Genomic DNA, 24102 nt, shown 5'->3' on the forward strand with positions numbered 1-24102 from the left:
ATCAGCTTAAACCTTCCTAAATGCCAGAGAAGTAATTTGATCTGCACTATGAACAAAGTCTTAAAACAGTGCTGATACTGATCATGTTTCATTCCAATCAAAGGCTTTGAACAATGTGTGGCTATTATTTATTGCACTTAAACCACTGCATGTTCTAGACTTGTTGTATTCAATAGGATAGCCACTGACAACATGGCTGTTGAGCATTCAAAATGTGAATAGTCTGAATTGAGATGTTCTATAAGTGTAAAATGTACACCAGATTTTGAAGAATTACTATAAAAAGAGAATTTAAATAACTCATTAATAATTTGTATCCTGACTTCATGTTGATGATATTGTCTCAAAACTAAAATGGGTAAAATAAAATATATTATTCAAGTCAAGTTTGCCTGCTCATTTTTACTTTATTTAATGTAGCTATTAGAAAATTTAAAAGTTTATTATGTCTTGCTTTATTGTTACTGTAAACAGTAAAGATTAATAAACCTTGTATACTCATTGTTTGGTCTGTTTTAAAGTGCACCAATTTGAAAGGCAACAGCAAGAGCACATCAACCTTTGCGAGCCAACTCGTATACCCATTAGAAGTTTAAACATCTGGGAACCAGGATATTGGTAATTTCCTTTTGCAGAGCCATAAAAGATCATCTTTTCAAGGGTTATCATACAAATTCTACAATGACAAGTAATTCCTAGTAATCATTTTTGTGTCATGTTGTAGCCAAAATATCATTCTCGTTATTAAAATCAATCAAACAACCATCTCAGGGTTTGGAGGGTGTGGGACCTGTTGACTCAGAGCTAGAAGACCAAAGCCTCAAATAGCCCCTAACCGTCTTCTCCAGGCTCATGACCTGCCACTACCTACTCCACTCCAATTCTTTTTTTTTTTTTTTTTGAGACGGAGTCTTGCTCTGTCGCCCAGGCTGGAGTGCAGTGGCCGGATCTCAGCTCACTGCAAGCTCCGCCTCCCGGGTTCACGCCATTCTCCGGCCTCAGCCTCCGGAGTAGCTGGGACTACAGGCGCCCGCCACCTCGCCCGGCTAATTTTTTGTATTTTTAGTAGAGACGGGGTTTCACCATGTTGGCCAGGATGGTCTCGATCTCCTGACCTCGTGATCCGCCCGTCTCGGCCTCCCAAAGTGCTGGGATTACAGGCTTGAGCCACCGCGCCCGGCCAATCCACTCCAATTCTTGAAACACAGGCATGAACTCTTCATTATTCCCCAAATACACACAACCTTTTACAACTCCATGCCTTTTCACATGCTATTCTCCTTCCTGGAGTGCTATGATCCCATTTTTCCGCCTACAAAATTCCTACTCATACTTTAAAACCAACTGGGATGCCTCCTTCTTTGCAGGTCATCCCCCTCTGGCTCCCGCAGTGTTTCGACATTTTCAACATTTAGTTACTAGAGCACAACTAGGTTTCACCGTAATTATTTGAGTATCTCTCTGCTCATGTGAGCAGGAACCATCTTGTCTAATTTGTAGTTCTCTACATGCCTACAGAACTGTCAGAACAACAGACCTAATTTTGTGTTGGTATGTGTGTATGCACACACACATTTGCAAACACATACACCTAGGAAAGAAAAATCTACAAACTGGATAGAGTTATACACCAAAATGCTAACATTGGTCAGTTCTGATGTTGAGATCATGTGGATCATACGTGACTTTTAAAAATTGTGGTAAAATGCATATGACATAAAATTTACCATTTTAACCATTTCTAAGTGTACAGTCTGTAGTGTTAAGTATATGCACATTTTTGTGCAACCAGTCCCCTGAACTTTTTCATCTTGCAAACCTGAAACTCTATGACCATTACATAATAGTTCCCCTTATTTCTCCCTCCATTACCTGGCAACCACCATCCAACTTCTTGTTTCTGTGAGTCGGCCTGCCTCACATAAGTCGGTCTGCCTCACATAAGTAACACCATATTGTGTTTGTCTCTTAATAACTGACTTATTTCATCCATATTGTAACTTGGGTCAGAACTGTATTCCTTTTTAAGGTTAAATAATGTTGGATGTATACACCACATCTTGTTTATCCATTCATCAATCATTAGACATTTGGATTGCTCCTACATTTTGACTGCTGTAAATAATGCTGCTGTGAACATATGCTGTGAATAATTGCTGGCAATTCCATTTATATGAAATTCTACTTATGTGGCAATTCTACTTTAAATTTTTTGAGGAATCACCATACTGTTTTCCACTGTGGCTGCACCATTTTACATTCCCTCCAAGAGTACACAAAGGTTCCAATTTCTCCACAGACTTATCAACACTTGCTCTTTTCTGTTTTGTTTGTCTTTTATAGCAGCCATCTTAGTAGGTAGGAGGTGATATTTCATTGCAGTTTTGATGTGCATTTCCCTAGTGACTGGTGACATGGAGTATTTTTTCATACACTTGTGGGCCACTTGTACATCTTCTTTGAAGGAATATCTATTCAAGTCCTTTATTGATTTTTTTGGGTTATTTGGGTTTTTTTGTTTGCTTTGAGATATAGGACTTTCTTTATATATCCTGGATATTAACTTATTATCAGATATATAATTTGCAAGTATTTTCTCCCATTCTGTAGGTTGCCTTTTCACTGTGTTGACAGTGTTCTTTAATGGTGAAAGTTTTTCATTTGGATGTAGTCCAATTTATATATTTCTACTTTTGTTGCCTATGGTTTTGGTGTCATATCTGAGAAATCCCTGCAAAATCCAACAGCAGGAAGCTTTACTTATAGGTTTTCTTCTAAGAATTTTATATTTTTAGATATTATATTTAGATCTTTGATCCATTTGACTTAATTTTTGTCTATGGTGTAAGGTAAGAGCTCAGCTTCATCCTTTTGAATGTAGATAGCAAGTTAACCCAAAAACATGTGTTGAAGAGACTGTCCTTTCCCCATTGAATAGTCTTGGAACTCTTGTTGCAAATAATTTGACCATATATGTGAGGGTTAATGTATGGGCTACCTATTCTATTCCATTGATCTATGTCTGTCTTTACACAAGTACCACACTGTTTAGATCACTATAGCTTTGTAACATATTCTGAAGTCAGTAAGTGTGAGACTTCCAACTTCATTCTTTTTCAAGATTGTTTTGGCTATTTGAGGTCCCTTAAGATTCTATATGAATTTTAGGGTGGATTTTTCTAATTCTTCAAAAAACACTGTTACAATTTTGATGAGAATTATATTAAATATGTAGATCATTTTGTGTAATCTTGACATCTTAACAATATTGACTATTCTAATTACATAAACATGGGATGTCTTTTCATATATTTACATTTAAAAAAATTTATTTCATCAACATTTTGTAGTTTTGAATGTACAAATCTTTTGCCTCCCTCCTTGGTTAAGTTTATTCCGAAGTATTTTATTCTTTTTGACAACGTTATAAATAAAATTGTTTTCTTAGTTTCATTTTCAGCTTATTCATTGCTATTTTATAAAAATTCAACTGAGTTTTGTATGTTGATCCTGTATGCAGCAACTGGGCTACATTTCTTTGTTAGTTACAATAGTTTGTTTTCTACATATAAGATCATGTTATATGTAGAACAGAGCCTATGAACAGAGATAATTTTACTACTTCCTTTCCAATACCTTTTATTTATTTTTCTTGCCTAATTGCTCTGGTTAGGATTTCCAGTGATATGTTGAGCAAACCAGCAAAAGTGGGCATCCTCATTTCTAGGGGTTGGTGTGAGTGTGCTTTGTTTCTTTCAGTCTCGATCATACTCTCGAGTACCCTGAATGGCCATCCTGATTTTAGGAAAAACGCTTTCAGTCTTTCATCATAAAGAATGATATCAGGCTACGGGTATCAGTGATTTTTATGTTTTCTGTGTATATTTCTATATTTCATAAGTTATCTGTAAGAGATTATGCATATTTTTAATAATCAGGTTAAAAGTTATTTAACAATAATTTGTTGGCCAGATCATGATTGAACTACTTCACTGAAAAATGTACTCTTTGCTTGAGGATAACTAGGTGTGATCAGAGATAAGAGATAGACAGAAGGTGAGGTATATTTTTGTTCTGGCCATAAAGATGGACAAGATCAGAGGATCTTTCCCCTTTTGACTGCAAGCTCTCCTTTCCCTGCAAGAAGGGAAAGGCTCACTCAATTACTGTCAACAAACTAAACATGTGATCACCTGCCTTTGTTGTGGTCTTTTCTCTGGTAAAGATTTACCCACAAGTCATACTCATATTTGTCATTTGAAATGAAGAAGCATGACAGATCTGTATGTTACAGGGCAATAGTTGATACACTTTCACTCTGGCTTAATGAGGTCATCCAGCTAGGGTAACAGGAGGACCACTGCTTGGCAAATGGGAGATCATCAATCTCAATGGCACATAAAATCATCTTACAATATCATTACCATGGGAGCCAGGGCACATCCTCAGTTTTGTATTTGGTTCTAGTTCTTATTGAGAGAAATCTTGCTTGGTCAGCACCCCCCCACAAACAGCTGAAGAAGCCACAGTAAAGCTCACAGCCAACCCAGAAGTATCCAGGCCCAGCCCTGGGAGCTATGCTGGAACATTTCTCATCATTCCATAAGTCTTCTCTAAAACTTTAAATACTGAGAAGGCTCCTATATCCTCCATTCTCAAGAAACGCTAATAGAACATGCTGGAATCCAAGTGCTTTGGGGCATTTGAGGCAGACTAAGGCATTTTAATGAATTATGTCCCTCCATGACCTCCTTCTGCCCACCTGTACCCACAGGTGATCAGAGGGCTAAATACAAGGGACTTTCAGATGTAACTGTTGTTTGTTTACCCCTTAGAATTACAACTCAGGCTCAGGAAACTGTTAAGATAGAACTCTCAATTCCTCACCTGACCTCTAACATCTGTGCTCCAAGGACCTTTCTTTTTTTAAATCAACAGACATTAATTGCATACCTACTGTGTGCCTCTGACACCTAGGCAAACAGCAAGACTCTATCTTTGGTCTCATGAAGTTAGATTTCTGAAAGGAAGATGGACAATAAACGAAGGATCACTAGTACCCAGAACCTTTGTTCCCTTCTCCAGGCACAAGATTTGGAGACACTTCTTGCTACCCGCCTGCTGACACAAAGTCAATGTAGCAGGGACAGAAGCCAAATCCTCAGAATGTCTCTTTACAGACACAGACCTCAAGAGGCCAAAGGAGTGAGTCTTCTTAGCTAAGGGAAAACCTCTGCATTTTTCTGTGAGACTTTTCCAGATATAGAGGCCATGTAAACTCTCTTGGGGTCAGCCAAGGGCCCTCTCAAAGACTGAAGACTCCCAAAGACTATGCTCTCTCTGGCAACATAGCTAAAAATGCAGTGTTCTGGGCCAGTGGTTCTTGCACTTGAGAGTGCCTCCAAATTTCCTGGAGGCTAGTTATAGCATACACTGCATGGTCCCCTCCCAGCGGTTCTGATTCAGGAAGTCTAGATGGGCCCTGAGAATTTGCATTCCCAAGTTCCTAAGTGGTGTGGCCTGCTGGATGTGGGACACCAGTCTGAGATCCACTGGCTTAGATTTTGTATTTGTGCCCTCAAGAAAAACTGGGCTACAGGAAGCTTCACCTTGGAGATATGAAAAGCCTACCCTCAGACCAGATACTCCTCTACATTCTTCAGGAACACACATATAGACTCACACCTAAGGACTATGAGACACATTCATTAACCCACGGTTACTCAGTTATCAAGAAGTCATCAAGACGCTACTGGTGGTTCACTATGGCCCAGAGCTTGGCTAGTAGCCTTGGAAAATATGAAAAGAAGAAAATTCTCTTGAGGTCTAACCTAAGGCATCAAGAACCGGTTTAGTGGGGTTGGGGTAAAAAGGCTTCCTTGAATCAGTTAAACATCAGAACAAGACAGCTTGGGTTAAATGCCACATGAGTAGTGATGACAAGCCATTCTGGCTCCAGGATGGTCCTACAGCCCCTGATCTCAGACCTGCCCTAGCACCAGGGTGGCTTTGCAACTCAGGGCTTAGAGCTCACACTGGAGACAGGCCAGCCTCTAGAGCCCAAGGTTATAGTCTGGCTCCCAAAGACTCAGCCCTCAGACCTGCTACACTTCCAGGCAAGCCCCTGCAGCCTCAGAATTCAGGGCCACCCAGTGCAAGGCTGGCCTCTGCAGCCCCAAGCTACAACTCTGCATCTGCAGACCCAGTCTTCAGGCCTCCCCAGGCTCAATGTCAGTCCCTTTGGCCTAAGGTACCAGCCCAATACCTGCAGATGCAGCCTCCCTGCCAGGCCTATGCTGCAAATTCCCATGTTGGAAATCCAGCAATTATAGCTGATACAGGAAATTCAGCAAATGTAGGCTCCAGGTCTAGCCAGTCCCTGTGACTCCAAGCAACAGGTCATTCCCCACAGCTCCATGGTCCAGCAAACTCAGCGCTTAATTCTGCCCTGCAGATCCTCACACTGGGTCAACCTCTGTGGACCCAGCCTCTAGGCTTGCTCCAGTGCCAGGCCATTCCTCATGGTCCTATACTACAAGCCAGACACATGGACCTAACCTCCAAGCCAGTCCCTGTGAACCCAGGCACTAGGCCTGCTGAACTGATGAATGAGGCACCAGGCAAGCCTATCAAGGACTTTAGTGGCAAGCTCACCCATGGACCATACCAGGTGGTCCATTGAGCATCTCTGGATCGGCTGACTGGTGAAGGGCTTTTCCAAATGGGCAGATACCAACACGTGGCCACAAGGATCACAAATAATCAGGGAAACATGACACCAATAAAGGAACAAAATGAAAAACATTAACTGACCTCAAAATATAGAAATTAATAAACTGCCTGGCCAAAGAATTCAAAATAATAATCTTAAAGAAACTCAGTGAGCTGCAAGAGATAACAGACAACTAAATAAAAATCAGGAAACAAAAAACCAAAATGATAAGTTCAACAAAGAGCTAGAAACCATAAAAAGGAACCAACAAAAATTCTAGAGCTAAAGAACACGAGGACTGAACTGAAAGTTTTTTCACAACAAACTCAATCAAACATAAGAAAGAATAAGTGAGCTTAAAGAAAGGTCATTTGAGATTACCCAGTCAGAACAACAACAACAACAACAAAAATTTAAAGAGTGAAGAAAGGATATGGGAATTATGGAACACAATCAAGCATACCAATAAGAAAGTTCCAGAAGGAACAGAGAAAGAGAAAAGGGCTAAAAGCATATTAAACAAAAAATGACAGAAAATCTTCCAAATCTGGAAAGGGAAATTAATATTCAGGTATATGAATTCCAAAGAGCTCCAAATATATTAAAAATAAAGAGATCTTCACCAAGACACAACTGTAATAAAATTCTCAAAAGTCAAAGACAAAAAGTAGTAATTCTGAAAACAGTAAGAGAAAAGCAAATTGCCACTTACAAGGGAATGTCTGTTAGACTATCAGAAGATTTCTCACCAGAAACTTTGGAGGCCAGAAAAGAGTACAGTGATATAATCACAAGTGTTGGGGGGGGAAAAAAAAAAACCCAGCCAACCAAGAATATTATACCCAGCAAGACTGTCCTTCAGAAATTAAGGAGAGATAAGGACTTTCCCTGACAGACAAAAGGTATGAGAGTTAATCACCACTAGATTTGCATTATAAGAAATGCTAAAGGGAGTTCTTCAAGTTGAAACAAAAGAACACTAACACCATGAAAGCATATAAAAGTATAAAACTCAATTTAAAGATAAGAATATAGTCAAATTGAGAGTATTCTAATACTGTACTAATGGTGACTAAACCACTTTTAATTCCAGTATAACAGTTAAAAGACAAAAGTATAAAAATAACTATATATACAATAATTTAATAAAGATATAAAATATATAAATTATGACATTAATAACAGAGTTTTAGGGGAAGAGAAGTTAAAATGTAGAGGTAAGCTGTTATCAGATTAAAATATACTGTAATAACTATAAGATGTTTTATTTAAGCTTCATGGTAACAATAAAGATCAATACAAAAGATAAAGAGAAAAGAATCAAAGCATATCACTGCAAAAATAATCAAATCACAAAGGAAGACAGCAAGATTGGAAGAATTGAACAAAGGAACTGCAAAAGAGTCACAAAACAATTTTAAAATGATAGTATTTTAGATTTAAATGGCTTAAATTATCCAATTAAAAGAGAGAGGCTGAATGGATTAAAAAAACAAGAGCTGACCATATGCTAACTACAAAAGATTCACTTTAGTTTTAAGAACACGCATAGGCTGAAAGTGAAAAGATTGTAAAAGAAATTCCATGCAAATAGGAACTAAAAACAAGCAAGAGAGGATAGCTATATTTATATCAGACAAAATAGAATTTAAGTTAAAAACTGTCACAAGAGACAAAGAAGGTCATTATAATGATAAAGGGGGTAAATTCATGAAGAAGATACAGCAATTTTAAATACATTTGCATCCAACACCAAAACACCTAAATATATGAAGCAAATATTAACAGAAGTAAAGGGAGAAATAGAAAGCAATACAATAGTAGGGACAGTTAGAAAAAATAAAGAAAGCCTACTATTTTATAGTACAACAGGGTGACTACAGTCAATAATAACTCAATTGTACATTGTAAAATAACTAAGACCATAATTGGATTAAGAGTATACAAAGGATAAATGCTTGAGGGGATGGATACCTCATTCTCCATGATGAGATTATTATGCATTGCATGCCTGTATCAAAATATCTCTTGTACCCCATAGATATATATACCACTATGAGCACACAAAAGTTAAAAATTAAAAAAAATTAAAAACAATAATATTAGAGGACTTCAATACTCTACTTTCAACAAAAGATAGATTATCCAGACTGAAAATCAATAACGAAACAGCAGACTTGAATAATACCATAAACCAAATGGCCCTAACAGACATATACAGAACACTCCATCCAACAACAGCAGAATACACATTCTTTTCAAGCACACAAGAAATGTTCCCCAGGATAGATCATGTTAGGCCACAAAACAAGTCTTAACAAATTCAAGAAGACTGAAATCATATCAGGTGTCTTTTCCAACCACAATGGTATGAAACCAGAAATTCAAAAACAGGAAAAAATGGAAAATTCACAAATATGTGGAATTAAACAGCACACTTCTGAACAACCAACTGGTCAAAGAAGAAATCAAAAAGAAAATTAAAAAATAACTTGAGACAAATGAAAATGGAAACACAACATACCAAAAATTATGTGATGCAGTAAAAGCAGTTTTAAGAGGGATGTTTATAGTGATAAATGCCTACATAAGTGGAAAGAAAGATCTCAAATAGACTAACTTTACACACCAAGGAATTAGAAAAAAAGAATGAAGCCCAAAGTCAGCAGAAGAAAGGAAGAGTAAAATCAGAGCAGAAATAAATGAAATAGAGAAAAAAGCAATGAAAAGATAAATAAAGCTAAAAGCTGGCTTTTCAAAAAGATAAACGAAATTGACAAGCCACAATTAAAGAAAAAAGAAGGAAAATTCAAATAAACACAATTATAAATAAAAGAGGAAACAATACAATAGATTCTACAGAAATACTAAGGATCATAAGAGACTACGGTGAACAATTACACAACAACAAATGGGATGACCTAGAATAAATGGATAAATTCCTAGAAACATACAATCTACCAACACTAAATTATGAAGAAATAGAAAATCTCAACAGACCAATAATGAGTAAGGAGATTGAATCGGTAATCAAAAAATTCCCCAATAAAGAAAAGCCCAGATCCAGGTAGCTTCATGGGTGAACTTTAACAAACATTTAAAGAAGAATACACACCAATCTTTCTTAAATTCTTCCAAAGGCAAAGACATCACAAGAAAGAATACTACAGGCCAATATATCTGATGAAGATAGATGCAGAAATCCTAAATAAAATACTATCAAGCTGAATTCAACAACACATCAACAAGATTATGTAACATGACCAAGTGGGATTTATCTCTGCTATACAAGTTTGGTTAACCATACGCAAATCAATTAACATGACAAATCACATTGATAGAATGAATAATAAAAACCACATCATCATCTCAATAGATGCCAAAAAGCATTTGACAAAGTTTGACATCTTTTCAGAATAAAAACTTCCAGAAAATTAGGTATAGAGCAAAATTTCCTCAACATAACAAAGATCATTTATGAGAAACGCACAGCTAACCTCACAATCAATGGGGAAAATGGAAAGCTTATACTCTAAGAGCTAGTACAAGGCAAGGATGCCCACTCTCACTACTTCTATTCAATATAGAGGTGGGAGTTCTAGCTAGAGCAACCAGATAAGACACAAAAAGGCATACAGATTGAAAAAGAAGAAGTTAAATTGTCTCTGTTTGCAGATGCCATGATTTTAGGTACAGGAAACTCTAAACACTACACCAAAAAACCCTGTTAGAACTAATAAACAAATTCAGTAAAGTTTCAGAATACAAAATCAACGTACAAAAAATCAACAGTGTTTCTGTACACCAACAACAAACTATCTGAGAAAGAAACCAAGAAAACAATCCTATAATATTTAGAGTAGTATCAAACCAAAATACTTGGAATAAATTTAACCTAAGAGAGAAAAAATCCACACACTAGAAAGTATGAAGCATTGTTGAAAAAATGAAAAATACACACATAAATGGAAAGATATCCTGTGTTCATGCATTGGAAGAATGAATACTGTTAAAATGTCCATACTAGTCAAAGTGATCTACAGATTCAATGTAATCCCTATCAAGATTCCAATGTTATTTTTCACAGAAATAGAAAAATAGGCCAGTGGTTCCTGCCTATAATACCAACACTTTGGAAGGCTGAGGCAGAAGGATTGCTCGAGCTCAGGAGTTTGAGACCAGCCTGGGCAACAGAGTTTGAGACTTTGTCTCTACAAAAATAAGATCCTGGCATGATGGTGTGTGCCTTTAGTCTCAGCTACTTGGAAGGCTGAGGTAAGAGGATCGTTGGAGTCCAGAAGGTTGAGGCTGCAATGAGCTATGACTGCAACACTGCACTACAACCTGGGTGACATAGTGAGACCCTATCTCAGAAAAAAAGAAGCCAGTTCTAAAATTCATATGAAACCACAAAGACCTCGAATAGCCAAATCAATCTTGAGCAAAAAGAACAAAGCTGGAGGCATCATGCTACCTGACTTCAAAACATACTGGAAAGCTCCAATAAGCAAAAGAGCAAGGTACTGGCGTAAAAACAGACGTACAGGTCAATGGAACAGAACCGAAAGCCCAGAAATAAATCTGTTCATTTATAGTTGATTGATCTTCAACGAAGTACCAAGAACACACAATGGGGAAAGAACAGTCTCTTCAATAAGTGGTGTTAGGGAAACATGCTTAATAATGAAATTGGACCATTATCTCACACCATATGCAAAAATCAATTCTAAATTAATTAAAAACTTACCATAAGGGCTGAGACTATTTTACAACTACTAGAAGAAAATACAGAGTAAAAGCTTCTTGACATAGGTCTGGACAATGATTTTGGTTTTTTGGGTATGACCCCAAAATTATAGGTAACAGTAGTAAATATAGACACATGGGATTGCGAAGTAACTAAAAACCTTCTGCCCAGTAAAGGAAACAACCAACAGAGTGAAGATGCAACCTAACAAATGAGAAAAAATATTTGCAAGCCATACATCTGATAAGGCATTAATATCTAGAATGTATAAGGTATTCAAACAATTTCATAGCGAGAAAACAAATAACCTGATTAAAAAATGATCAAGGGACCTGATAAAAATGGCCAGCAGGTATACAAGAAAAATGCCTAATCATCAGAGAAATGCAAACTAAGAGGTATTACCTCACACCTGTCAGGATGATTATTCACAAAAAGACAAAAGAAAACAAGTGTTGGCAAGGACGTGGAGAAAAAGAAACTCTTGTACACTTTTGGTGGCAATATAATTAGTACAGCCATTATGGAAAAGAGTATGATGATTCTTCAAAGAATTAAAATGAGAACTGCTTTATGATTCCCACACCCCATTTTGGGGTATGCATCCAAAGGAAAGGAAATCAGTATGTTGAAGTGATTGCTGCACTCACATGTTCATTGCAGCAGTATTCACAATAGCCAAGATTCTGAATCAACCTAAGGGTCCATCTACCAACAGATGAATAGATAAAGAAAAGGTGGTATACATACACAATGGAACACTATTCAGCCTTAAAAAAGAAGGAAATTCTTTGTTTGCTAAAACATGGGTGAACCTACTGGGCACTATGCTAAGTGAAATAAGCCAAACTCAGAAAGACAAACCCAAATGATAGGACTTCTATATGGAATCTAAAAAAGTCAAGCTCCTCGAAGCAGAGAGTGGAATGGTGGTTGCCAGGGTCTGGGAGGCGGAGGAGATGTTGAGATGTTGTTCAGAGAGCACAAAGTTTCAGTTTTGCAGAATGAATAATTTCTGGAAATTTAACGTACAGCCTGATGACTATAGTTAATAATACTGTGTTGTGTAATTGAAATTTGACAAGAGAGTAGATGTTAAAGATTATTAACAAGAAACAAAAATGTTGACTATGTGAGGCAACGGATATGTTAATTGTCTTGACTGTGGTAATTATTTCACAACGTTTATGTAAGTGAAGACATCATACTGTACAACTTAAACATACATAATTTTATTTGCCAATAATACCTTGACAAAGCTAGAGAAATAAAATTATTTCAAAATAAAAAGAATAGCAAAAGATAAAACTAAAAGCTGCTTTGGACTGAATGTTTGTGTCCTCCCCAAATTCACAATGGAATCACTAATCCCCAGTGTGATGGTGTTAGGAGATGGGCGTTTGGGAGGTAATTAGCTTAAGAGGGTGGCATGCTCATGATGGAATCAGTGCCTTTATAAGCAGAGACAGAACAGAGTCTCCCTTGCCTCTCCCATCTGGGGACTCAGTGAGAAGAAGCCTGTCTACAAGCCTCACGGAAACTGAATCTGTCAGCACCTTGATCTCAGACTCCAGATTGAGAAAGAAATTTCTGTTGTTTGGAAGCCACCCAGTCTATGCTATTTGTTATAGCAGTCCCAATTGACCAAGACAAAAGTGGAACAGATAAATCACACACTATGGCAACTCAGAGGCTGGGCCCCCAAATCCACATTCCTCAGTCCTCTCACGGTGAAGCAGGACAGGCAGAAGGACAACCCAAGGCTTGATGGGTCTGACGGATGAACACAGAACATCGGCAGAAGAATGCAGATGATTACTATGCATATACTATACGTAGCTTCAGGACATTTCACAGGATAAATGGTCATTCAGTTTTGCCTGGGGGTAGTGGAAAAAAAAAATTAACTTCCACAGAAAAATGTTAAAGGAAACAGTTTGCCTCCCATGTCTTTTCTGGCAATTCTTCTGCATTCGAAAAGCCAACAGATTTCTCTTCTTGAAGTACGGGATTAAATAAAAAAATCCAAGACCAGTGATAGAACAGCAGCTGTCTTAAGTGATAATATCTATGGAAAATGGACTGGATGAGCCAAGCAGCATCCAAAGAAATATGCATATCATCGTGATGACCTCCCATTTGTAGTCCAGTCTCTTGGGAGGGTACAGATCAGGGCTGCCAAAGAGGATAAGTCAATTCATTCCAATTAGTCTTAGTGACTTTACCACTTGCACTTTGAGAATCAGACTGGAATCACTTTTAAAAGTGATCATCTCTCTTCTTCTCTCTATTTAGACAGAAGCCTCTGTCAAAAATGGATGGAAAACACGTTTTGGCAGCCGAGTCAGGGGTAATTGTACAGAGTTGAATGCTCACAATTTTGCAGGCTTTGCCATAGAGACATGGAGCGGCCAGACTCGACTGAATATATCGGAGCAAACTGCAACCCCATCATCTATCCTGGCCACAACTAAACAACCTCCCGCTTGAATCCTCTTCAAACCCCAATATGCTATTTTTGTTTACAAATTAATTTTGGGGTGGGAGAAGACAGGCAATGAAGGGAAACTGTAATTAAACCTCGTTCTCTCCTCTCAACATTTGTGCAGTTTGGTTATCCAGTCTTAATGCCCTCCGGAGGTTTTGGTGTTGCCTGGCAAGGCCGGAGAGACAGGAGCCAAGCAGAGAGACAGATGCTTGTTACACCCAGGGCTTGAGCAGCTCCCAAATCAGGAAGGACAAGTAAATTCACATTGCATGTCTGCCAGCCGCCAGGCCCCTGGAACAAAGATAACAGCATCTCTAGGTTGTCTTTTAAAAAGATGAGGAAGTTGCTTAATTTCAATCACTATGATTCTCACGACTATAAAAATAAATTTTTTTTTCTTCCTCCCACTGCAGTAAATTAGACTAATTCTGATATGGCTTCAATTACTCAGATCATCATCATCAACAGTAATCGAGTCTCCAAAATTTTTCACACACTCAGATCATGCATTGTGCACTATCACGCTGGTTTTTGCATTTCCACCCACAGATAAGAAGTGCGATTTTCCTCCACATTTGTAGGCCCTGGCATATGAATTGATCAGCCAAACTCCTAGCATTTATTCACGTGTAGTGAATCATACAAATTGGTGACATGTTTATCAAGACGCTGACACCCTGAAGAATGCTTCCGAGTCCCCAGCTGAGAACTGACACGTGGCAAACGTCTGCATAAATATCAGAAAGGATGCCGGCGGCAGAGAACATCATCTATCGAATGCAGAGCAGACATTTCAAATGCCATGTGAGTGGCTCCAGTTTATCCAAAGCTGTATTTCCTTCAATTGCTACTTCAGCACTTCAACTCCCACTGCTTATTTCTGTTCCGTGTCGAACAGAATGCCTGCCCCTCCAGTCACCACGTTGCTAGACAAATGCAGATTTTTGTCAATGTAGAAAGTTGTCAGAAGAGACACACGATAATACTATGCCTTACTTAAAATCTCAAGACATTTATTCTGGGAACCTTCACCTAGTAGATAAATAGCTGCCCACCTAACCTGTGCTGAAACTGTAGTTGGGAGGTGGGAATAAGAGCCTTAAGAAATAAAGCAAGAAAACTGACCGTGGATGCTACGGTGTCAGAACTGCTCATCTCCTCCCCCTGGAAGAGGGGCCACTCCTGTTACTAAGGGTTAGTAGTTATAGAATAACAGAAGCTCTGGGCACACAGTGGAGGGCACTTCGTCTCAAATCCTGCAAGCATCTTCTGCTGTGGGGCCTTTGCACCTGTTCCATCTTTCCAGTCATCTGCATAGTTCAATCCCTCTATTCAGAGCTTGGCTCACAGTGCCTCCTCAAAGAGGCCCTCTCAGATCATCTTATCCATCATTCTCCATCTCTTTATCCTGCTTTGTGTTTCTCTTCTCAGCTCTTATCACCATCTGCCAGATAATGCATTCATTTATTTAATTTTATTTGTTTATTCTCCTCTCCCAACCAGAACGTGAGCTCCATGGTGGCTGGAACTTAGTTTTTGACATCGTTGAGTCCCCACCTCCCGTAACAATGCATAGTATAGTGGGTGTTCAATAAACGTTCACTGAAACAATGAATTGAATGAATGAATAAATGAATCAATATTTTAAAAGATGAGAGAGCAATACAGTATATTTCTATTGGTAGTAGTGGTGTGTATATTAGTAATAGTCATTATGCTAATAGCTACCATCTATGTAGGACACTGAGTTAAGCATTTTTATACTTGTCCTACCACCCTTTGCCCCCTGACCCTTAGGCTGTTGGTCACCAGGTGTCTTACCTATGTATCCTGGCCTAGCTAATTATTATAAAGGGTCAGAAATCATTCCCCAAGGCTCCATCATTTAAGATTTGCAGCCAAGGAAAACTTCTTACATGTTATTCTGGATAAACTAGGTTTATACTCCCATTTATGAAAAAGGAACTTCACTCTCGTGGCCAAGGTTGGTGGATGGAATCATTTCGGACATCAGTTTACCTCTTAGCACCATAACTCCCATTTTGCCCATTGCTGCTGACATATGATACTCCCTCTCACTCCAGATTTCAAAGAATGTCCCTCCAAATAATCCATCATGCTTCCTTTAATAAATACTCCATGACCAGTGCTTTTCCTCAGAGGCTAGCAGAGACTAAATCAGCCAAGAGCCCCCAAACCCAGAAGAAAAGTGAAAGAAGGAAAACAAATCAGCAGAAAGCCATCGTCAGAGGTTGAATCTTCCCCCTTCTAGTCCACAGCAGCACAGCAGCCAGAGAGACCTTTCCAAAATGTAAATCCAAATGTGCGTCTTCCAAATGTAAATCCATCCTTATTAAAGCACTGCAGCAGCCTCCTGCTGTTCTTCAAATCAGACCCGGCCTCCTTAGCACAACCCACAAGGACTGGTATTGCCAGGTCTCTGCCAGTGTCTCCAGCCCTGTCTCACACCGCACTCTCCTTTTCTGCTTCTCTGCAGTCTTCCTTCAATTCCTCTACTGTGCCTGGCTTCTTTGCACCAACAGGCATTCCCCCGACCTTCACCTGGTCAATACGCTTCCTGTAGATTCCAGACCCAGTGTCAGTTTCTTCTCTGCAAAACTTCTCCTTATCCCCAGACCTGTTGTGCCATCTCATCATATTGCATCACTTACAGTCCTTTTCTAAACGTGCAAGCATAGATTTGAATATTATTTGATTGTTACCTGCCCCCATTATTAAGCTGTAAGTTCCCTGTAGACAGGAACTGGGTTCACTTTTGTTCACTACTTATTCCCAAGCACCAAGTAGGGTATTTGCCATACAGCAATGTGCTTCATATATAAGAGTTAATAAATGAATGAATGCATAGACAATGCTAGCCAGCCCATGTCTGGGTCATAGGTTTATTTTAGCAATTCTGTAAGAATACATATAGAACAAACACTTTACACTTGATGAAAGTATGGACAATCATGTTCTCCTTCAATCCCAAATCCATAGATGAAACAAGCTAGAAGGGGGAAAATCAGATAGTGGTGTGGTGTTTGTCATTGTTGTTGTTGTAAGATACAGTGGCCTGGAGGGAGGAGGGGAGGTTTGTACAGAGATTTAATCATTTTTGACACTATTATGCAGTGGAAACAGCCACTGGCTTAATTCTGCTAACCCCTGACTAACTTCTGGTTAACAAAGGTAACTGGGAGTATTCACCTGTGAGCACAGGTCGCCATGGTCCATGGAGAGCCCTTCCCCAGGACCACTGCCAGCACAAATAACAACATGTCCCAGCTCAGATTCACTACAAATCTAGTGAGACTTGGACTTATCAAACCCCCTCATTCCTAAAACAGTAAAAAATGGCACCCCACTGACCACAGGCTTAAATAACAAACTCAGCAAAACCCTGATCCCACGTGGCTGGCATCTTGGCCTTCCAGCCTTATCTCCAATTATTCTCCACCCCCACCATCCCACTCCAGACTGAAGATCCCTGAAGGCAGAAACACATGGGTGGTTCTCACAAGGGTGCCCCCAGCTCCTAGTACAGTGCCAGACTTAGGGGAGGCTCTGAACATATGTGACTGAGTAAATGAATGAATTCTCACCCAAGATGCCCAGGACATATGATGAAATCAGCAATAATCACATTCCGTAGAGCACATTTTTACCACTCACAGTTCATCTGCTTGTTTCAGAAATCCTCTTGGTTAAATGGTAATTTTCCATTTCTAACAATTATTCCTCATCTGCTCACAGTCACTGTAACCTGGGGTCATTAAGGAACAGTCCAATATAATACAAGCCACTGCCTTGACTTTTTAAGACTCCCCAATTAGGTGGACTCTTGGGGTCTATAATTACCCCCACTGCATCCTTTTGGTTTTTATTTTATTTATTTATTTATTTTTTAAAACAGTAGAGATCTACTTCTCAAGCCTTAGGTGACACCAATTGCATTTGTCTCCTTTCATTAAAAAAGCTATTGATCGCTCTTCCTCAAGATCTAACTCTTTAATTCCAGTAACTGCGGAATGGGAAAGCAGACAGATGAAGAAAATAAATACTTGAAAAATGAAGAAAGACTGAGCTTTGGGACCTATGTGTCTCGTTAGCAAATCCTCCAGAGACTTCCTGCTTGGTCACGTGCATTCATGTTGGGTGGAAGGTAAAGGAGAGAAGGGAAACTTAAACCTTACTGAAGAAACCAGCAGCACAGGGTATCTTCAACAAAATGGCTCATTTAACCCCAAATTCAAAACGAAATTGTTACATCAGTTCAATTTGTTCCTTCATTGACTTAACAAACATTGCCAACCATGTCGACCCAATTCAACCAGATCACATTTACTTTTATCAAAATCAATTAGCTTAGTTTTATTTTCCATGCAGGGCTAATTTATAGCCAGTGGCTCGGAGTTTAAAACAGGAGTCTAGCTTTGGCCACTGATAGCTTCCAGGCCTTATTTATTCCTCTTCTCTTTACAGTGGCTTGGATAATTTTTTAAACTTTAAAAAAAAAAAAAAAACTCTACAAAGGCCAAGCTCTGTGTGCTGTTGTAGATCCATGACAGCACGCATGCCCAGTGAACTCCACAAGATGAACGACAGCTTATCCAAATTGTGACCACGCTTAACCTCAGTACCTGGCTCTACAGGGCTCTCGCTCCCAGAGAACATTCTCTATCCAAAACCTCCACCCACACAGATCTGAAGGGAGAAGTTCCAAAAACAAAGATTATTTAGACCAAGGATCAGGAAACCTTTTCTGTAAAGGGATAGAGAGTAAACACTTTAGGTGGTGGATCAGTCTCTGTAGAAGCTCCTCGGCTGTCTCTGTGGCATGAAAGCAGCCACAGAAGACACATCAACGACTGGCCACATGGCTGTGTCCCAATACAACTTTACTTACAAAAATGTGATTGAGCAGATTTGGCCCAAAAGCTGTAGTGGGCCACCCTGTTTTCAATTCTGCTTCCTTGGAATGAAAGTCTTTTCTGAACAGGTCTGTGAACCGGAAAAGGCTGGGTGGTCAGGAAGGACCACAAACAGATTAATCCGTACCACCCTTTGAAATGAACTGACCAGGGTTCAAAATTCATGGAAGGTCAAAACATGGGAAGATCCTTTCACATTTATTTCACTGAGGGACAATTTCCATGCAAGAATTTGCACAGACTTTAAGTGTACATTCAACAGATTTTGAAAAATATTTACATTCATATGCCCTTTAGCCCAAGAAAGAAAACATTCCCGTTACCTCATAAAGTTCCCTCATGCAGTCACAGACCTGACATCCACCTCCATAGCTTAGTTTAACCTGTTCTAGAATGTCACCAAAATAAATTCATGCAGAATGGGTCTTGAGGTCTGGCTTCTTTCATTCATTCAACTGTGCTTGTAACGCAGTCATGCTGCTGTTGCACTACTGGGTCCTCTCCTTTTGATTACTGTGCTCTACTCCATTGTCTGAACACACAACCATTTATTCCCTCCATCTTCACAACAGGGACACATCGCCTCTGACCCCTAAAATCAAATTCATTTCAAATCAGAAAGAGAATAAATATTCCTAAGAGCCTAAATTGCAAGCAACACACTCAAACGTTCAAATTTTTATGTGGATCAAAGTTAATCCCCCACACACTAAATACCCACCAAATGCCCACCTTGGCTGAGTGGAAAATGGGGAAAATGTACACACTTCAACTAATAAATAATCTCTGCTTCACCAGAATCCCAAGTAGGCAGCCCTGGCAAATTCTCTAGAAACCATGAATGTGTCCTTCCCAAGCTTTTCAACAGCCACGTGATGGACAGGCCAGTGGCATTTCCTCCGCTAACACTGAACTGCATAATTAACACCCAGGGTTATTTTTCAATGCCTGCACCTGGCACTTTTAATTTAATTATCTCTCCATTTCTATAATCCACTGCACGCTGGTGACGGCTCCACCTGGCCATCCTTGCCCCGAATCTCCACTCGCCTGCAGGACTTTTCATCCAGAAATAATGAGGAACACAGGGTCCTCTGTCTCGTGGCCAACTCAGCCGTGAACGCTACTGGACCAAGAGGGAAGTTTTATCTCAGACAAATGGAGTCAGCTCACAGCAGCGTTAAAGGGACAGGGTTGACTTCCAAGTGTTTCTGCTTTGCTGGAAGCTACCGAAAAAAAAAAAGTGGCAATGACCTTTCAGAAAACTTGGAACACTCTGGTTCCGGGAATATCCTTTTCCCTTGGCTGGCTCATGCTGGGGAATGAAATAATGAATTGGAATCTGTCTCCCAGCAGGGCTAGAAAGACAGCCTGCCACAAGTATCCATGCTACGGTACAGATACAGCAGCGCACAAGGTAATCTGGAGATGACTCGAAAGTCTCACTTTGTTCAATAGGTTCCATTAATCCTTTCTTTTTTTTTTTTTTTTTTTTTTTTTGAGACGGAGTCTTGCTCTGTCACCCAGGCTGGAGTGCAGTGGCCGGCTCTCAGCTCACTGCAAGCTCCGCCTCCCGGGTTCACGCCATTCTCCTGTCTCAGCCTCCCGAGTAGCTGGGACTACAGGCGCCAGCCTCATCGCCCGGCTAGTTTTTTGTATTTTTTAGTAGAGACGGGGTTTCACCGTATTAGCCAGGATGGTCTCGATCTCCTGACCTCGTGATCCGCCCATCTCGGCCTCCCAAAGTGCTGGGATTACAGGCTTGAGCCACCGTGCCCGGCCCATTAATCCTTTCTTATCCTTTAGTTACTGTTCTTCACCAGGACGACCAGCAGGCAGCCATCTTGAACACTGAGAGCTCTCCATTTGTCCTTTCGCTCTTTGGGTTCTTGGTGAATGTGGTGCCTAGCACCTAAAACGTTATTTCCAAGTTGGCAGTTTCTTTAATAATAAATAAAATTACAAACAAAACAATAAACAAAAGTATAGGAAGCATTAGTTGAGGTACACAATGTATTCTATGAAACAGTTCTATTTTCCTCTTTCCTTCATCCTTATTTTCTTTCAATGTGTACCCCCACAAGCAAACACATGCTCACACAGTTGCACATATACTTCTCATATTGGTTTAGGACGATCTTATTTTCATAAGTAGTTTCAAAGAACAAAGCCTGGCTGTCCTTGACTTCTGTTTATTTCAGTCTCTCTCAAGACATGCAAGAGAACCTTCTAAGCAGCTGCGGGAATTGTGGAGCTCTTGCCTCATTAAAAAAAGTCCTCCTCACTCACATGGCAAATTCTAGTTCACCTTTGCCAAGTGCAGGAAAGAAACTAATCAGGAAATTTTGACGTGGTTTCTTCAGCTTCTCTGATTTTCGAGGGTGTTCAATAAAGTAGAAACACACTCCACCATGGATGCCTGGGGAGCTCACCTCAGCCATTGGCCAGAGGCACAGCCCAGGTGAGTAAGGGCTGGGCGCCTGGCCCCTGGTTTGACAGACTGCTTCATTTGCAAGCCACAGTGCAGAGATGGCTGCAGCACACTTCCCAAGATTTACAACATCTGTCATGGAGTTTGATATGGCACTTCCTCCTCTCACATAACATAAGGCAATGTGCAGAAGAAATGCAGTCACTCCATGAACCCTTTAACCTATCTGGGTCCAATCTGTCTTCCCAGGCCAGCAGCTCTGACACTGGGGTTTCCTCCTGGGTCACTGCCAGCCAAGTTCTCTTTATGATAAGAAACACAGTGCTGATCTGTGTGGTTCACGAGGGAGTGTATAAGGGAGGGCCAGTTTTCTTTCTCCCAGAGTAAAAGAAAGAAAGAAAAACCATCAACTTTAACTACACGCTATGTACCGCAGTATTGAGACAGGGTGTTCTGAGCATCGGGACACAGCCTGCCTTCTCCCTAAGGAGCCTGGTGAACCTTTATGCCCAGTGGGAAGATGAGAAAAGCCAGGATTTGGTGCCCAGGAATCTGGGGTATAGTGTAGGTTCTCCCAGAAGCAAACTCTGAGGCAAGGATTTCAATAAAAGTGATTGATCTATGAGGTGAAGCAGGGCCAGCTGGGGAGTGAGGAGGTCATACTGGGAAGAGACACCAGCCAGTGAGGCATGAGTGGTTGCATCAGTTATCCCTGGGAGTACCTGGGGCTTCCTACTAGCAGAAACTCTGGGGAAAAATAAAAACACAGACTCAGTATTACCCTGCCCAAGGGGTAAGGGAGCTGGGGTATTTATACACCAACTCCCATCATCAACCATGGGTGGCTCCAGAAAGCATTCATTCCTCTGACTTCTGGTCTACCACAAAGGCTGGCAAGCTACACTTAGGTGACCAGAGAAAGATCTTTGACAAAAGAATGCAGGTGTGCTGATAAGAATGGGTGAAGGGCGGATCACGAGGTCAGGAGATCGAGACCATCCTGGCTAACATGGTGAAACCCCGTCTCTACTAAAAAATACAAAAAACTAGCCGGGCGACGTGGCAGGCACCTGTAGTCCCAGCTGCTCGGGAGGCTGAGGCAGGAGAATGGCGTAAACCCAGGAGGCGGAGCTTGCAGTGAGCTGAGACCCGGCCACTGCACTCCAGCCTGGGCGGCAGAGCGAGACCCTGTCTCAAAAAAAAAAAAAAAAAAAGAATGGGTGAAGGATGCGATCACGGCCATGAGAGCCTATGAATCCATGTTCTGCTGCTGATCAGAGCTGTGACTCAGACATATCCTTTAACTTCTCTGATCCATACCTGAGCTTCACATTGAGAAAACAGTGTCATCATGCCTACCCCATAGGCTTGGGGTGAGAATTAAGTCAGGTAATACTGTGAAAGCACAGTGCAAATTACAAAGGGCAATTAAACCATAAACTCATGGGGATGGGTGGGAGCCCACCAGTGCCCAGAACTCCAGGAGAGACAGGAAAGGTGTGCAGGCTTAGTCTCCCCATGTTTTATAATTGAGTAGAAAAGGGGAGGCTCATTCAACAGTCAGGATTCTGCTCATCTGAGCGCTTAGCAGGCAGACACTCTGCCTAATTTTCAGGGCCACAAATCCAGCTTGCTTCACCAGTGTCCCAGCTCAGGGGAAACATTTGTCATTTTAACAGGGCTATGGTTACTCATGCAAGACCAGAAAGAAATGGCAACTTGAGCATGTGGAGGAGTGATGGCCCACCCTGTCACTGAGAGGGTGGTGATATTTGAGTTATATCTAAGGGTCAGGTAAGCAGAGGAACTGGGAAACTTTCTCACGTTTGAAGCATGATGGAAATTCCTTGCTTTGTCGTCAGACCACAAGATAAACCATTCCTCTACACTTCCCCGATCTGAGGCTCATTCTTTACCGGATCTCAAGCAAAGGCATTTGGCATTAAAGCACCTATGCTACATTACAAAATGATGCTGTGAAAAACTGACATTAGTGGCCAAGTGATAACTACTTGGATAAGGAATCCTTCATTCAGTTATTCAACCCATCCAAGGAAAACCTGAAAGAAACTGTGATTAACCCTACCAGGGATCTAGGGCTCGTAGATAGACACACACTCCTCCCTGCCCACCCTGCTCCCACCGCTGATCTCAGCTTCATTTTGTTTTGACTTAAAAACAGGTCATGCTCTTAGTAGACGCCTCCAAATTCAGAAGCCCACCCACTCTAGGAAGATGGTGCTTAGCAGCAGCTGAAGCTCCTCCTCCACTAAATTTCCTCTCCCACCTACATTGGTCTGGACAAAATCTCCTTAACCTAGGATCCAGGAACTAGGAATCTATAGGGTGGCCTAGACTGTCCTCAAAATCTGTGCAAAATCTAAGTCAGAATGAATAGCCACTATAAGCAGAGGCTCCATGGGCTCAGTGTCTCTCAAGAATTAGGAAAATCATCCCAGACAAAAACATCCTTGGAAAAGGCATGGAGATGGCAAGGATGTGCCTGCTGAGTGCTCAGGCAGCACGTGGGCTGCTCAGACCACCAAAGGGTAGAGAAAAGGGGTGGCTTCTCGAAAGTTCTACCAGGTCTCCCTGATTATTGGAACTTCCCACCCTGACCTCAGTACATTCCAAGGCTCTGCCTTTGCAGAGGTGGTGACCATGGGGCTGGTGCTGGTCAGAACGTGGGGGGGCCTCCGAGAGAGGCCTTGATTTCCCTTGGGGTCTGCTGAAGGAAAAATTAGTTTGCAGAAATCAGATCATCTCTCTCAGGAACTAAACACCAGCAAC

The 24102-nt window shown here is 40.6% G+C and overlaps 1 protein-coding gene and 1 long non-coding RNA gene across 7 annotated transcripts in view; both read right to left on the reverse strand.

The window, feature by feature from the left end:
- Nucleotides 1-24102, reverse strand: part of SLC24A3 (solute carrier family 24 member 3) — a 514808-nt gene that overhangs the window by 327552 nt on the left and 163154 nt on the right. The window lies entirely within an intron of this gene.
- Nucleotides 1153-13938, reverse strand: LOC117068398. Its single transcript, XR_004431108.1, has 3 exons — nucleotides 13928-13938; nucleotides 2259-2263; nucleotides 1153-1827 (listed from the first exon to the last, which is right to left on the reverse strand). It is a non-coding gene; the product is annotated as an uncharacterized LOC117068398 (long non-coding RNA).

Source organism: Trachypithecus francoisi, unplaced genomic scaffold (genome assembly GCF_009764315.1).
Source record: "Trachypithecus francoisi isolate TF-2019V2 unplaced genomic scaffold, Tfra_2.0 Lachesis_group21, whole genome shotgun sequence".
Classification (NCBI taxonomy): Eukaryota; Metazoa; Chordata; class Mammalia; order Primates; family Cercopithecidae; genus Trachypithecus; species Trachypithecus francoisi.